General features: G+C 57.0%; 1 protein-coding gene across 1 annotated transcript in view; it reads right to left on the bottom strand.

Moving 5' to 3' along the window:
* Positions 1–11,255, bottom strand: part of ZNF516 (zinc finger protein 516) — a 41,427-nt gene extending 30,172 nt beyond the window's left edge. Inside the window, exon 1 of the mRNA XM_049781748.1 lies at positions 11,236–11,255. The gene's annotated coding sequence lies outside the window, so the exon portion shown is untranslated. The remainder of the gene's footprint in view (positions 1–11,235) is intronic.
* Positions 11,256–13,951: the final 2,696 nt, after the last annotated feature.

Below are 13,951 nucleotides of genomic sequence, written 5' to 3'. Positions count from 1 at the left end.
AGAAATGATTCACCTGAGCACTATCGACTATAGCCCAAAAACCAAAAGAAAATTTTTACTCTAGGTAAAATGAATTAGCCAAGGCCAAAGAGATATGATAGAGAGTATGGGCTAGAGCAATAGCACAGCAATAGGGCATTTGCCTTGCATGTGAACAACCCAGACTGACCCGGGTTCGATCCCTGGCATTCTATACGGTTCCCCCGAGCCTGCCAGGAGAGAATTCTGAGCACAGAGCCAGGAGTAACCCTTGACCACTGCTGGGTGTGGCCCTAAACAAAACAAACAAAATAAAAGAGAATAAAGGCACTTGCATTTGCCTTACACACAGTCAACTCAGATTTAATCCTGGTCACTGCACAAGGTCCCCTTAATTCCTAACAGGAGTGACCCCTGAAGTCAGAGTCTGAATTAACCAACCAATGGGTAGGCATGGGTGACCAGCAGCAATGGGTAGGCAGAAGGAGCCCTCCCTGCCCTAAAAGCAAGTCCTCCGGGGTGTCCCTGACTCACAAATAGCTGCATCTCAGGAGCTCTTGGGGCAACTCCGACTGATTCCAAAACTCACCAAGAATGAGCAAAAACAGCACTGACAGAGCCCAGGACAATCATTCTAACCTGTGGCCCAGGCAGCAGTCACCTGTGTCCAGCTTGAGGTCGCGATGGGCTGGGCAACCTTGGACACCGTCTTATCTGGCTGCATTTCCTCCTGAGGGCATAAGGCCTCAGGGCAGAGGACCAGTGCCAGGAGCTTAGCGTGTGGCATCTGAAGGGCAGCAGCAGGCATGTGGGTAGGGAGCATAGTAGAAGCATCAGCTGCCGGGATCCCCAAGAACCCTGGCATAGACCCTGATTCTCTATTCCCGGGGAGCTCTGGGAGAATCCCAAACCCATGTCCTCCACAGTGTCCCTTCTATGTGATTGCACTTTCTGACTGTCACATCCAAAGCCATCTCCTGCCTCGGGGCAGTGGTGGACTCGGTGTCAATGCCAGGCACCACATTCCTGCCAACAAAGGCAGTGATGATGCGGCAAGCCACTGTGTGGTAGACCACCAGGGTCCCTGTTCTCCTTCCAGTACAGCACAGGGACTAGGCAAGAGAGTTTCACGACATGGACCAGGCAGGCTCAAGCCGTGAAGGTCTAAAGCCAGACTAGAAATCGGGCATGGAGGCCAGAGAAATAGCACAGCGGGAAGGCATTTGTCCCAAGGGGACCAGGAGAGATTTATGAGCACAGAGCCAGGAGTAACCCAGGTGCTGCCAGGTGTGGCCCAAAAATCAAAAAACAGGAAAAGAAAAAGAAACGAAATTGGGCACAGCCCCTCCATGGTGTAAAATGACCCATCAATTCCCTGAACCATCCAGCCTGCCTGGAGAGAATCACTGGACTGGTCCATGAGGCTCTCATGGGAATCACCTGGGAACCCCTGAAAAACTTATTTCTAGGACCTACCTTGGTGGAAACTGGGCAGGCACAAACAGTGATGCTGGGAAAGGACTCCAGTGGACAGTAAATCACTGTACCTCAAGTTAAGACTGGCCAAAGAAGGCCGAGGCCTCAATCCTCAGTCCCAGCTCCACGCACCAGATATGCTGTCCCTGCACTGTCTCTCTAAGCAGAGGCATGAGACCCTCAGCCCTTCTCACCAATCACCCTGAAGTGCCAGGTCCCAGGGATGAGGTCATGGGTGGCCCCAGTCCTGGACACATCATCCAGCAAGGGCTCTCAGTATGGTAACCCCTCAGAAATAGATGCAGACTGGCCCTGTGAACAACACCCCATCCCAAACACAGTTCCCATAGCCCACAGAGCTGACAGATCTGAGTCTGACAGGAAACCAGGTGGATCTTGGTTGCTTTGCTATCAGGGCACCAACAGGGGGGAATCAGTCTAGACAGACCGTCTCTGACATGAGGCTGCAGCCCCACCATAAAGGTGCCCCCAGAATCCATGTGGGCCCCACCCCTGCACCAGGTAAGAAGCGCCCCCGGTGGGTGCGGTTTGAGAAAGAGAACCATTCCTGCAGGCCCCAGGAGTGGGTGATGGTGGTACCTTGTGGCATCTGGTGGCAGGAAGAAGCAAGAAGCAGAGGTGTAACAACTATGCCCAGCCACCTCCAAGAGGGCCACCATGAATCCCAGACATGGCCAAGGCCACTTGGAGGCTCCCAGGGACCACAGGGCACCTCCCCCCAGCTTGGAAGTGGACCCCCACCACACAGCCCTGGAGGTCAGACAGACACCTGCTCCTCCTGTGAGCACAGTCACAAGGCTTTGCCCTTCATAGCTAAAGGCAGCTCTTTTCCACCATCCATTGGGCTGTCTGTCAGGGCAGCGCCTGCTGTCATCTTTAGACTGAAGTAGGCCTGTCTGGGAAGGCTGTGGAGCAGTGGAAGACAAGGAGGACAGTTGTCTTTCCTCCATGCCACACACACACACACACACACACACACACACACACACACACACACACAGGCGCTGTCTAAGCAATGGCTCTCACAGGATAGTGCTCAAATCTCAAATATACTGAGGGGAGCTATCCTGAGGGCCCTGTCCTGAGAGGCCTCCATCCTGAGTAACCTTTTCCTAAAAGGGTTCTCATCCTGAGGGGATTCCCATCCTGGGGGCCCTGTCCTGTGGGAGGCTCCATCCTAGATACCCTGTCCTGAGAGGGTGCTCATCTTGAGGGAGCACCGATCCTGAGGGAGAGCTGTCTTGAGGGGAATCCATTCTGAAAGGATGCTCATCCTGATGGAACTTCCATCAGAGGGACTCTGTCCTGAGAGGTTGCCCATCCTGAGGGGTGGGACACAGCGTGGGCTGGTGCTATGTGGAAAGATGGCGGAACCCAATTAGAACATTCTCTTCTACACGAAGAACCTTTCCCAGCTGGTCTGGCCCCTCACCAGTCTACAAGATGATCCAGGAAACTGGATCTTCCTGGCCTCCCGAATTTGGGAGACTGGTTCCCAGTGGGGTTTCCCGAGATTGGTTTCCAGAGGAGTGAACCTGGCAAGACAGAACATGGCTGAATGTCACCCGAGCAGGTCTGAGAGTTCAAGGCATCCTAGGTACCAGGGTGGGTCAATTGGATCATACCTTTATTTTTCAAACAACCGGGACAGTTCCCTTCATACACAGAATGACACAGCCAGAGCTCTGACCACATCGGCCAGCTGAGGACAGACTCCCCCACACCCCGAATCTAAGCGTGTTTCCAAGAGCACAGACCAGTTTTGCAGCAGGGGAGGGAGCAGGCTGGAGAGTTGGAACATGGGATGCTGACTGGGCTGTGGATGTTGGTGGTCACCTCCAGCCTCTCACAGGACCACCGAAGGCCTGAGGGGAGCAAGGACCCCTCAAGGCACCCCAGGTTTCCCTGATACTCAGACAGCTCCCTACTGCAGATAACTCCGGATCCTGGAACATGGGGTCAGCTAAAGAGACCCTGCAAGGGACACCCCCCACCCACACTCCTCACAGCCCCACCTCACACCCATACACCTCAAGCCCCACTCATCCTCCCTGAATGATGAAGCCACAGCAGCTGATACCCAAGCCTGGTATTTTCCGAATGGCCCATGGAAAATTAGCACCAAAGGTGGCAGAGACCCAAGTTCAAGTAATCCCCAAGTCCCACCAAGAGTGAGATAGCACAGTCACCGAAGGAAGAAGGCAAGGACTGGACTATGCCCTGGGGACATAAGCCACAGGCCTATATGGGGCCAGCTCAAGAGCCTCCCAAAAACCTGCAGTGCACTTGGCCCTTCGTGTTTCAGTGTACATGGCCCATGCACATGTGTTAGTATACAGCCCACTGCCCACAAGCATTTGTGTCCACAGCCATTGTCCATGTTTCAGTGCTCAAAAAGCTCAAAGTATCAGAGTGTAAGTTGAAGACGGGACCCAGTGGGAAGCACCATTCTCCCCCTACTGTAGCCTCACCCCGTGACTACTCTGAGCATAAACCAACCAGCCATATCCCCAGCACACACGCACGCACACACACACAAAGTCCAATAGCCAGTTGTGTTTCACACACACATGCACAAGTCCAGTCCTACTAGGCATTCGCCCACAGAATCCTGGTGCAGGGACGTGGAGCAGATACAGTAAGAAAGGGGACGCTCAGCAGGGCTCAGACCCCATTGCCGCCTTCTCTGCCACTCCCAGGGGCCCAGCTCCTAGATGGTCCTTCCAGTGACCTGGGAAACGAGCCCACAACTGTCAGGAAGAGGCAAAGTGAACCCAGACTTGTGTCCAATGGGCTGTTCTTTCCCTCCAGCAGACATGGGGAAAGGAAGGGCAGAGCAGAGTGAACCGCCGTGAGAACTGTGTAAGGAACTATGGTGCATGAAAGTGGATTCACAGAAACTGTGGTACATGAAGTTAGATAACATGGAGCAGGGACATCTCTGCGGGGCAAGTCCGGGCCATGTGTTCTGAGCATCCAGATACACAATGAGCGAGATGGAGTGATGGGGCTCCACTGTTGCTCACGCCCTCCCTCTTTCCCTACTGACTCTGGGAAGGGGCTTCCAACCCTCACAGGCCTCACCTTCACCTGTGCCCCTCCCCTGAGCAAGCATATAGAGGATAGGCCTGTCCCTGATGGCCTCAGACTCAGCTCTTGGCCACAGGGCTCCCACAGAAAGTGTCCACATTGGGCCGGGTAGGTGGCGCTGGAGGTAAGGTGTCTGCCTTGCAAGCGCTAGCCAAGGAAGGACCTCGGTTCGATCCCCCGGCGTCCCATATGGTCCCCCCAAGCCAGGGGCGATTTCTGAGCACATAGCCAGGAGTAACCCCTGAGCATCAAACGGGTGTGGCCCAAAAACCAAAAAAAAAAAAAAGAAAGTGTCCACATAACAGCACCTTGACTCTTCTCCACTCTGGATCACCCAGACAGTCTGGAACTGGACATCGAAGAGCACAGCTGCCAGGTCCCTGGCCTCAGTGGGCTGGTTCTGGGGACACCATGGCTGGTCTTGGTGCCTGGGGGCCATCCATGGTCAGTCCTGCCCAGCTATAACAGTTTCTGGATAGGGTGGAGACCCAGCACCCACAGAAACAGAAGCCCATGATGCTGACAATCGCTGAGTCCAAGAGCTGGTTCCACATAGCACAAAGGGATCCTGGAAGGGGCTCTCTGCTATTATGGTGAAAGGGGGATTACCAGGCACACCAGCCAAAGCAATCAATCTCCCATTGGGGGAACGTTGGGGAGTCAGAGAACCCAGAAGCCCAGGGATGAGCATCAACCCACAGCTGCAAACATGGCTGAACAACAAAACTGCCCAATTCCCACCTTGTGAGGTGTCAGGAGTCACCCCCAAATCACCACTAGGCTACCGGCCAAAGCTAAGACACAGAACTCATAAATAGTAACCCACTGGGCCAGAGAGAAATGGCCAGACAGTGAAAGTGGGCTGGGGAGAAAAGGCAATGCGGCCAAGCCAGCCTCAGCCAGCCTGTGGTAAAGGCCCTCAAGCCAAAAACTTCAGTAACTGATCAAGGCCTGGCTCGGGCAGCAGCTCTCAGGCTCAAATGTGCTTCCCCACGGGGCACCAGCACTGCTGCGTCCTGTCAGACAGACAAGCAAGGCCACAGGCAGCAAGAGCCTGGCACCTCAGGGTACACTGAGAAAAGGCCTCTTTCAGCGGCTGAGCACACACCAGTAACCATGGTACCTCAAGGTAGGTAGCTTCATGGAAACTGTGGTGCATCAAGGTAGACTCACAGGAACTGTGGTACATGAAGGTGGATTCACTGGAACTGTGGTACATAAAGGTGAAATCACAGGAACTGTGTACGTGAAGGTAGATTCATAGGAAGTGTACACATGGAGGTGAATTCACAGGAACTATGATACATGAAGGTGGATTCACAGGAACTGTGGTACATGAAGTTAGATTCACATCAAGGTAGTTTCACACAAAGGTAGATTAATGGAAACTGTGGTATATGAAGAAAGATTCCCTGGGAAATATGGCACATGTGGTACATAAAGGTGGGTTCACAGGAACCATGGCACATGAAGTGTGATTCCCCAAAACTGAAACCTGGGCCCAGAGTCACTGGCAGGTGTGAGCCCCCCACAAGGTACTCCTGGACTCCAGAACCTTCCAGGGGAACCATCCAGGAGCTGAGAGTGAGGCCAGCGTACTCCTCCCACAGCAATCACTGATGCTGTTTCCCCAGTCAAAGGTAACCAGAAAGTCCACATCCCTTGTTTTACATTTTAGGGCCATGTTCAGCACCGTCTGGGGCTACTCCCTACCTGGAGTTTGGGGGACCACGCAGGACCCAGAGAGAAAGGCAGTGCTAGGACAGAGCTTGTAGGACTTCTGCAGGCTCTCACCTGCATATCAGAGCACAGAGCCAGGAGTCAGCCCTGAGTACAGCCAGATGTGGCCCCAAAGCCAAAACTAATGGTAATAATAGGAAGAACAATAAAATAAAAACACCAACTTCCGTCAGATGTGCCTACAAGACCTTCCTGAACATCCTATGATCCATCACCCCTAGCATAAGGTGCTGAGAAGCCCAGAGTGCCACAGAGAAGGCGGGTCCTCAAGAATCAGTTTCCACAGCCTGAGACTGTCTGAGCCTAGTGGGGCAGAGCATACACATGCCTACACATCCAGCACACACAGGAAGCAGAGCATGAAGCATGTGCCAGCAGGCACCACCCTGACCCCAATGCCCACAGGCTGCTCCTCCAGATGCCTCCATGTAGAATGGCCAGGGCCATGGGAAGGGCATGTGCAGGCAACAACTTCTTCCCCGAAAAAAAGCACCGCTGAGAAATGGGGTATAAGGAGCAACCACGCCCCTCTCAACCCCCACCACCACCACCACCACCACACACACCCTCCTCCAGGCCCATTCCCTGTCTCAGATTTCCAGGAACATTCCCAAACAGAACACAGAGGAATCAAGGCCCAGCCCAGCCAGGGAGCCACGCATGGACATCAGGTTAAATGGTGCCAGATGGCAGAGGCAGCGCGGAGCCTACAGGGAAACAAAGCCCCGATGCCTAAACAAACAGCCGACGGCCAAGCTGACAAATCGACTCTAATTCCTCACCACTAAGAAAAAACTTGGGGAGTCTGCAGAGGAAAAGGCAGCTTCCCCGCCTGTCAGTGTCCCACAAGGAAAACGCACATGGGGGAAGCCCAGGTCCCATAGGAGCAAGAGAATCTTGGACAATGGGTGTGGGATCCTCAGGTCTGTCTCTCTCGCTTGTCCCCTGTATCTCTATGACTATGTCTGTGGCTCTCTGTGTCTGTCTGTCTCTCTCGCTCTCAAGTTGAGGAAGGGCAGTCACTAAGTCCCACACACTCAGGCCCTGAGAATGGTCCATTAAATCTCTATTTTTCCCTTAAATGGTAGAGAGAGCAAGAAACCTTGTGAAAAGGTTACAACCCAACAGCTGTGCGGCAAGGCCCAGCTTTCCTCTCATGCCTTTTGCTCCTTCCCAGAGATTTATACATTTAAACCCCTAAACATAGGGCTCTGCCCGTTATGCCTGCTTAATAATCCTCAGTCCCCCAGGTGACCTGCCAAGCTAGTTTGGAAAACAGGTTCCAAGAAGAGCTGAGAACCACAGAGTGATGCCACTTTATCAGGCCGAAGGGCTTGCTGGGAAACATTCCCTCTGGGTCGAACAGGAGTGCCCCGGCCCATTCCAGAGAAAAGATTCAGCTGCCTCCTCACATGCAGCCAGAGGGAGGGATAATGGGCAGAGAACGGAGGACAGTTCAACTGCTTGGGGTCCTGTTCACCAGGCCGGCCTGGCATTCCTCAGCCCAAGGCGCCTCTTTTCCACACAAACCCCACATTCATTCACTATCCCGTAGACGGAGCTTCTCCTGGGCTATTTAAGTCACACCCCCAAAATAGTTCTCCTTGGAAGAAAACACATTTCAAAATAAAGACGCCGTTTAAAGCACAGCATGAGACAGTGTGCACACGCCAGTTCTTTATTCTGCCCCCCAAAGTTCGCTTTATTAATAAGTTCTCTGGAGCCATCCACCATTCCCTGCAAATCCCTCCTCCAAATGGCTTTGTGACAATTGGTCAATAACCCTGGAAACTGAAAGCCATTGAGAGGCAGAGTCCAAGGATCAGGGGGACGGGCCCCCCATAAATCACCCCCTCTCCTGATAGGAGATGAGGGGGTGGGGTGAGCTCAGCGTTGGTGGGGCAGAGGTCATCCTCTATCAAACACAGTGTCTCACATCCCCACCCCCAAAACTACTTGTTTTTGAGGCCACGACTGAGTGGGAGGGTGGGAGAGCATTACTCTCCTAGCCCAAGACCCCTGTGTGTGATTGAAAAGGCAGGGGAGACAGAAGGTGCCATGTGAGGACCCCTTCAGCACCACACAATAGTTACCCCAACTTCAGAAGGAGTAGGGGACAGCGTGCCTCTCTGCACTCTGTGTGTGGCCCTCAAAAGGTTTTTTCCCCAACCTAGAACAGGTCAGGGAGGTGAAAACATGAGTGAAACCAGGACTCCTTGGACACAGCCAAGGATGCTGGGTCTGAGGGTGCAGAGAAACCATAGGTGAGCAGAATGTGCCAGAAAAGGTGGCAGGCACATTGCCTAGAAGCACAAAACACACCTCAGGAAAGGGGGTGATCCCTTCCTCCCCCCAATGCTTCCCACACTGACCAAGGGGTTCAGGTCCAACAGATAGATGTACATTTTATATACTTTAAGAACCAAACAATGAGGCCGATGTGATAGCAGAGCAGTAGTGCATTTGCCTTGAATGCTGCTGACAAGAGTTCTATCCCCATATGGTCCCCAAGCCGGCCAGGAATGATTTCTGAGTGCAGAGACACCGGTGTGGCTCAAAAATTAAATAAATAAAAAAACAAGTTCAAGGCCCCATTTTTGCAAATAAATAAATAAAAGAACAAACCAATGTGTTGGGACAGCTTTCGAGCCAGGCAAACACAAAAATGTCTAAGCACTGACAGTAAGTCACCTCAATGCCTGCTCCTGCGAGCGCCCGCTTCCCTGACACAAGGCAGCTCAGCTCGGGGGCCCCAGATCCATTTCAATCTTCCCCACTTTCACCCATCTGCCAAGCTGCACCGGTACTGCGGCTGAAACTGAGGCCTCTGTAGCTCAGGATACCGGCACTATGGGGCCTTCGGACACCAATGAAGCAGTTTATATTTCCTGCAGGTTTACAGCAGAGCTCCACGCTGCTGGAACAAGAGGAACATTCTGGCCGGAGGCCACTTTCCACTCCAGCAGAGGAGTAGGAAGGGCCTGGAAGCCAGACCAGGCCGGGCCTCCACTTCTACAAAACGGCCGGTTAATTCTGAAGGGAGGGTGGAAGCAGGAGACACTCCCTACTCCTGGGGTGTCTGATCTACCATGACAAACTCTCAGCAGCCTCCACTCCCTCACCCCAATTACCCCCTCACCCCTCGCCAAATGCTGCTTAAAAGATCCCTCCTAGAAAATGATGAGTAAGATGAATGGAGTCCTGCAAAATGGAAAAGGAAAACAACAAAACAAAACACACAAAACTCCACCCCCCCACCAGATAAAGCAAGTGGTGTTTTGAGCACAATCCAGAGAGAGTCCAGATTCCACGAACTCCAGACCCCACGCCCGCTTCCCTATTTGGTCAGCGTGGCCATCTGCTGTCCATTCGGAAACACTAAACGCCTCCTTTCCTTTCACATGTGATGTCACTCCAAGCCCCACATAGTCAAATCGAATGTTCCACCTATAAACCCTAATATGGCCCCAAGACCAGAACAGCCCGTTTCCAGACCCTTTTCTCCTGCTCACTCATCCAAGTAGGAAGTAAAGGGGATGGATGCCAGAGGCCCAAGAGAAGTCCAGTCTCTGACCCAGTCAGCACCGGAAAACTGGAAAGTCCGTCTCCCCACCAACAAAGGCTGGAATCCAGCCTGAAAACTCGGGGGACGGGAGACGCAGCCCCCAGTCCAGTGCTCCATCCAGCAAGGCAGTGGCCTCAAAAACAAAAGTGAGACACTCCTCCTCCCAGTCTTTCTGCCTCCAGAACTAACACTGGCACATTAACAACTTCTCTCTCCCTCCGTGGCTTGCTCTAAGGACTAGCCAGAAGAAAGAAATCAGTAAGAAACCAGCGTGGTGATCCACTCCAAGGGAAGAAAGCTGTGGGCCACCCTAGTTTGCAAGGTAAAGCGCCAACATTCTAACTCCAGGGCCAAAGGCTTGGGAAGAGCAGTGGATGTCACAGAGACTCCATCTCAGGACACCAAGAGGCCCCCAGGCAGTCAGGCCACTGTGTGTGTGGGAGGGGGGAGGAGGGTCGGCAGGTGAAGGGTGCAAACAGAAAAAATCTGCACTGTGGACGCCCCATCTGAGAAGGCAGGAGAAGTGAAGGCGGAACCAGCACATCAAAAGCGTCTTTTTTTACGTGGCAGCAAGTGTCCCAGCAGAGCCAAGGGCAGCAGCTTCCTGAAAACAGCCCTTACATTCCTGCGCCCAACATGCAGCGGCACTTGGGGCTCCTGGCAAAAAAAAAAAACACACACCCAGCGCCGCACGCGTGGGGGCTGCGCCCGCGCCACAGCCCCGGGAGGCGGTGCGGGTGGGATGCGTGGATGGGGCAGCCCGCAGTGTGGATTGCAGGCCAGGCCCCAAAGTTCCTTTTGTGACTTGCACCAGGTCCGGTGGGGCGCGGCCGCGGGTCCCGGCCACCCCGGCCTTTGTTCAGAGGAGGACCCCGCGGGCCGGCAAGGCTCCGCGTCCACGTCCACGGGCACCGTCCCGCGGATACCGAGTCCCCCACCCCCAGACCGGGCCGCCAGCCCATCCGCGGGTAAACCGGGCTCTCCGGCCTGTGCGCCCCAGCGGCCCATCAGGTATGGGCACTTATGTAATGGGCCTGGGGGACACGCCTTCCACCTCGCCAGAACAAAGTGAAGTTGAAAATAGAAACCAATTACCTTACCCCCACCCCGCAGGGCGCAGTCCCGGCCCCGCTCCACGCAAAACGACCCCCTCCCCGGGCCTGGCCAGAGCGCGCGCCCCCCCCATCCCGCCCCACGCAGCCCCCCCACCGGCACCGCGCACACTCACTCCGGCCTCGCCTCGCCCAGGGCCCCTCGCGCCGCGGGACCCCACCCGCGCCCCCGCAAGGACCCTCCCCACGCCCGCGCCGTGGCCCCCCGCGGTCTGCCCCCGCCGCGCCCCGCCGCGCCCCGCTCGCACGGACCCCCGCCTTTGTTACGGTGCGAAGTTGGGCCGTGGGTCCCCGTCTCTTCCACTTCTTGGGTTTCAGGGCCAGCCGGTGACGTCCGCTTCGCATGACGGCGACGGGGGGCGGACGGGTCCGCCCCCGGCCCGCCCCCCGAGATGCCCAGCAACAAGCGGCCGCGCCCCCGGGGCGGGCAGGTGGAGGCTCCGCCCTGCGCCGCGCCGCCCGCAGAGACAGAAATAGGCTTCGGTTTAATGCGGGGCTCGCGGAGACGGGGGCGGGGACCCAGTGGAGCCGACTCGGGTTTGGGGGCGCAGGACGCGGCGCCCGACACCCTCCCCCAGCCGCTGAGTCAGTCGGAGTCAGGTGGAGAGGGGGATGAGGGAAGGCGCACGAAGGGCACCCGGGGTCGCCACGACCCTCAGCGTGATCCCCGCGCGTACTCCCGGGAAGCGGGTCCCCCGGGTGGGTCCGTGGCGCGCAGCATCGCCGGTGACCAGAGGCTGCCAGGTCCGGCCGCGCGCGTCCGCGGGAGTGGGTGCCGGGCTGGGCTGGCCTGGGTCGGGAGGAGCCCCCCAACTGGGCGCGGCCGTGCGCCCCGCGTCTGCGGCCACCAGGGGGCTGGCTGGGAGGGCGCGCGCACCCTTTTCCTGGACCGCGCACGGGCTGGAAGATCCGCTGCGGAGGGAGCCTCGACTGGCAGCGGGGAGAGGCCAAAACGCAACCCCAGCCGCGGTCCCCACCGGCCACGCGCGCGCCAGCCTCGCCTCGCCCCGACTTGGAGGACTTTACGCAGCGCCCGGGCCCGCTACTTTGGAACTCGGCGCGGAGGTCTCCACCGCCCGGACCCGGCGCCCGCAGCGCGGGAAGGAGGCAGAAGGCCGCGTGCGACCCTCGTCCACCGCCCCGGCCGGGAACCAAAGCCCGTCGCGCGCGTCTCGCCCATTCTGCGGGTCTCCACTTAAACCCAAAAGCTCCGCACGGAAGCGCGAGCGAGCGGAGGCGGCGGGGTCCCCCTGCGGCACGCACGCACCGTGGCACCCGCACGAATGGGTGCGGAGGAGGAGGAGGAGGAGGCGTCGGCCGTGGGGCCCCGCCGGGCCTTCCCGACGCGGGGCCGACAACACATGGGCTCGTGCCCGCGCGCGCTCGCGCCCCCAAATTACCTCCGGGATGGAGAAAGGAGCCACGATTGGCCGGCGGAGCCGTCAGTCACGCCGGGCTAAGGACACCGCGCCGGGCAGTCGTCCTCGTTCCTCGTCCCTCGCCTCCCGCCCCGGCGCCCACCTTCCAGGCCCAGGCCCACGAATGCCAAAGCCCCCTCGGAGCCAGGAAAGTTCGCTCCCAGGCGAAGGGAAACAGTGCTCGGCGCCTCCTCCCAGGATGGGAAGGGCGGTCGGCGGCGAGGAAGGAGCAAGGAGCACGGGTGGGCGCGGACCAAAAGTGTCCTCCTCCTCCTCTCAAGGGGACTCGACCTTCCCCAGACCTGGGGAGTCGGGGCGCACGCAGGTCGGAGCCGGCACGGACGCCGCGCCTCGTCTGCAAACGCGCATTCGGTTCTGGCCCATATGAAGCTGACCCATTTGGGGCGGAGACCCGGGATCAGGTGAACAGATAGATGTTCGTCCATCTCGCTATCTGGCTTCCCTGCAAGCACTCGGAGGGAGCGCGCGGGTCTCGGCCCTTAAAAGAACACCTTTCCAAGGCCGGAGAGAGAACACAGCAGTAGGGCGTTTGCCTTGCAAGTAGCTGACCCAGAACCTAGGACGGTTCGAATCCCGGCATCCCATATGGTGCCCCCAGTGCCTGGAGCGATTTCCGAGCGCGAGCCAGGAGTAACCCTAGAGCGCCATCGGGTGTGACCCAAAAGCCAAAAAAAAAGAAAAAAAATTTAGAACACCTTTCCAAAATGTCCTGACGTCACTGAAGCTCCCTCACGTCCCTTTCTCTCCAACCCGGCTCCAGGCCACGATTTCGAAGACGTTGGGCTTTGGGGCACTTTAGGAACGCCGACCGGCTGGGCCTCGCTCGGCTCCCTCCGGCTTGTATTTGCGTTCCAAATTCCACAGGTTACACCCGCTGCCTCTGCATCAGACATGACCCCCACAAAGCGGGGAAATAAATGGCTTTTTGTGCCTCTGGACTAAATTACGACGCGGCCCCGGAGAGAATCCGCTTCAGAGTGGGGGAGGCCAGGGCCCACACCCAGGGAACCCCGAGTTCTCACTGAGCCTCCCGCAAAGCGCTAAGGGGAGAGCCAAGCCCGCGCTCGGCACGCGCACCCCGAACGCCGCTGGCTTACGGACCCATCTAAGACGATTCCGGGGAACCCCTGGAGCTCCCCAATTCTCTCCGCCCCCCTCCTCCCAGCGCCATCAAACCCCCCGACTCAGCCGGCTAGGCACAAACTTAGCCAGACAAAGTTTCTCCCAAACTTGAAGAAGCTGTTCCGTCTAAAAGGCGGGGAGGGGGCCTCGGAGTTCCCGAACGCCCCCCCCCTTTGGAAAGGGTAGGTCAGGCCAGGAGCCGGTCCAAAGCACCCCTTCCCCCACCACTCGAGCACACAGCTCGCTTTTCTTTACACACCCGGGGAGAGACAGGAGCAGGCCGCTCCCTAAGACCCCGCCCTGGCCGGGACCCCCGAAGGAGTGTTGCATCCACACCCCGGCCTCCCCCAAACCCTTGGGGACCCCGGCCCCAACTTCCCCGCCGGGTGCCCTCGCCCCGTAAAGGT

The sequence above is a fragment of the Suncus etruscus genome, chromosome 10, assembly GCF_024139225.1.
Source record: "Suncus etruscus isolate mSunEtr1 chromosome 10, mSunEtr1.pri.cur, whole genome shotgun sequence".
Lineage (NCBI taxonomy): Eukaryota > Metazoa > Chordata > Mammalia > Eulipotyphla > Soricidae > Suncus > Suncus etruscus.
This window is presented reverse-complemented; position numbering and strand designations above follow the sequence as displayed.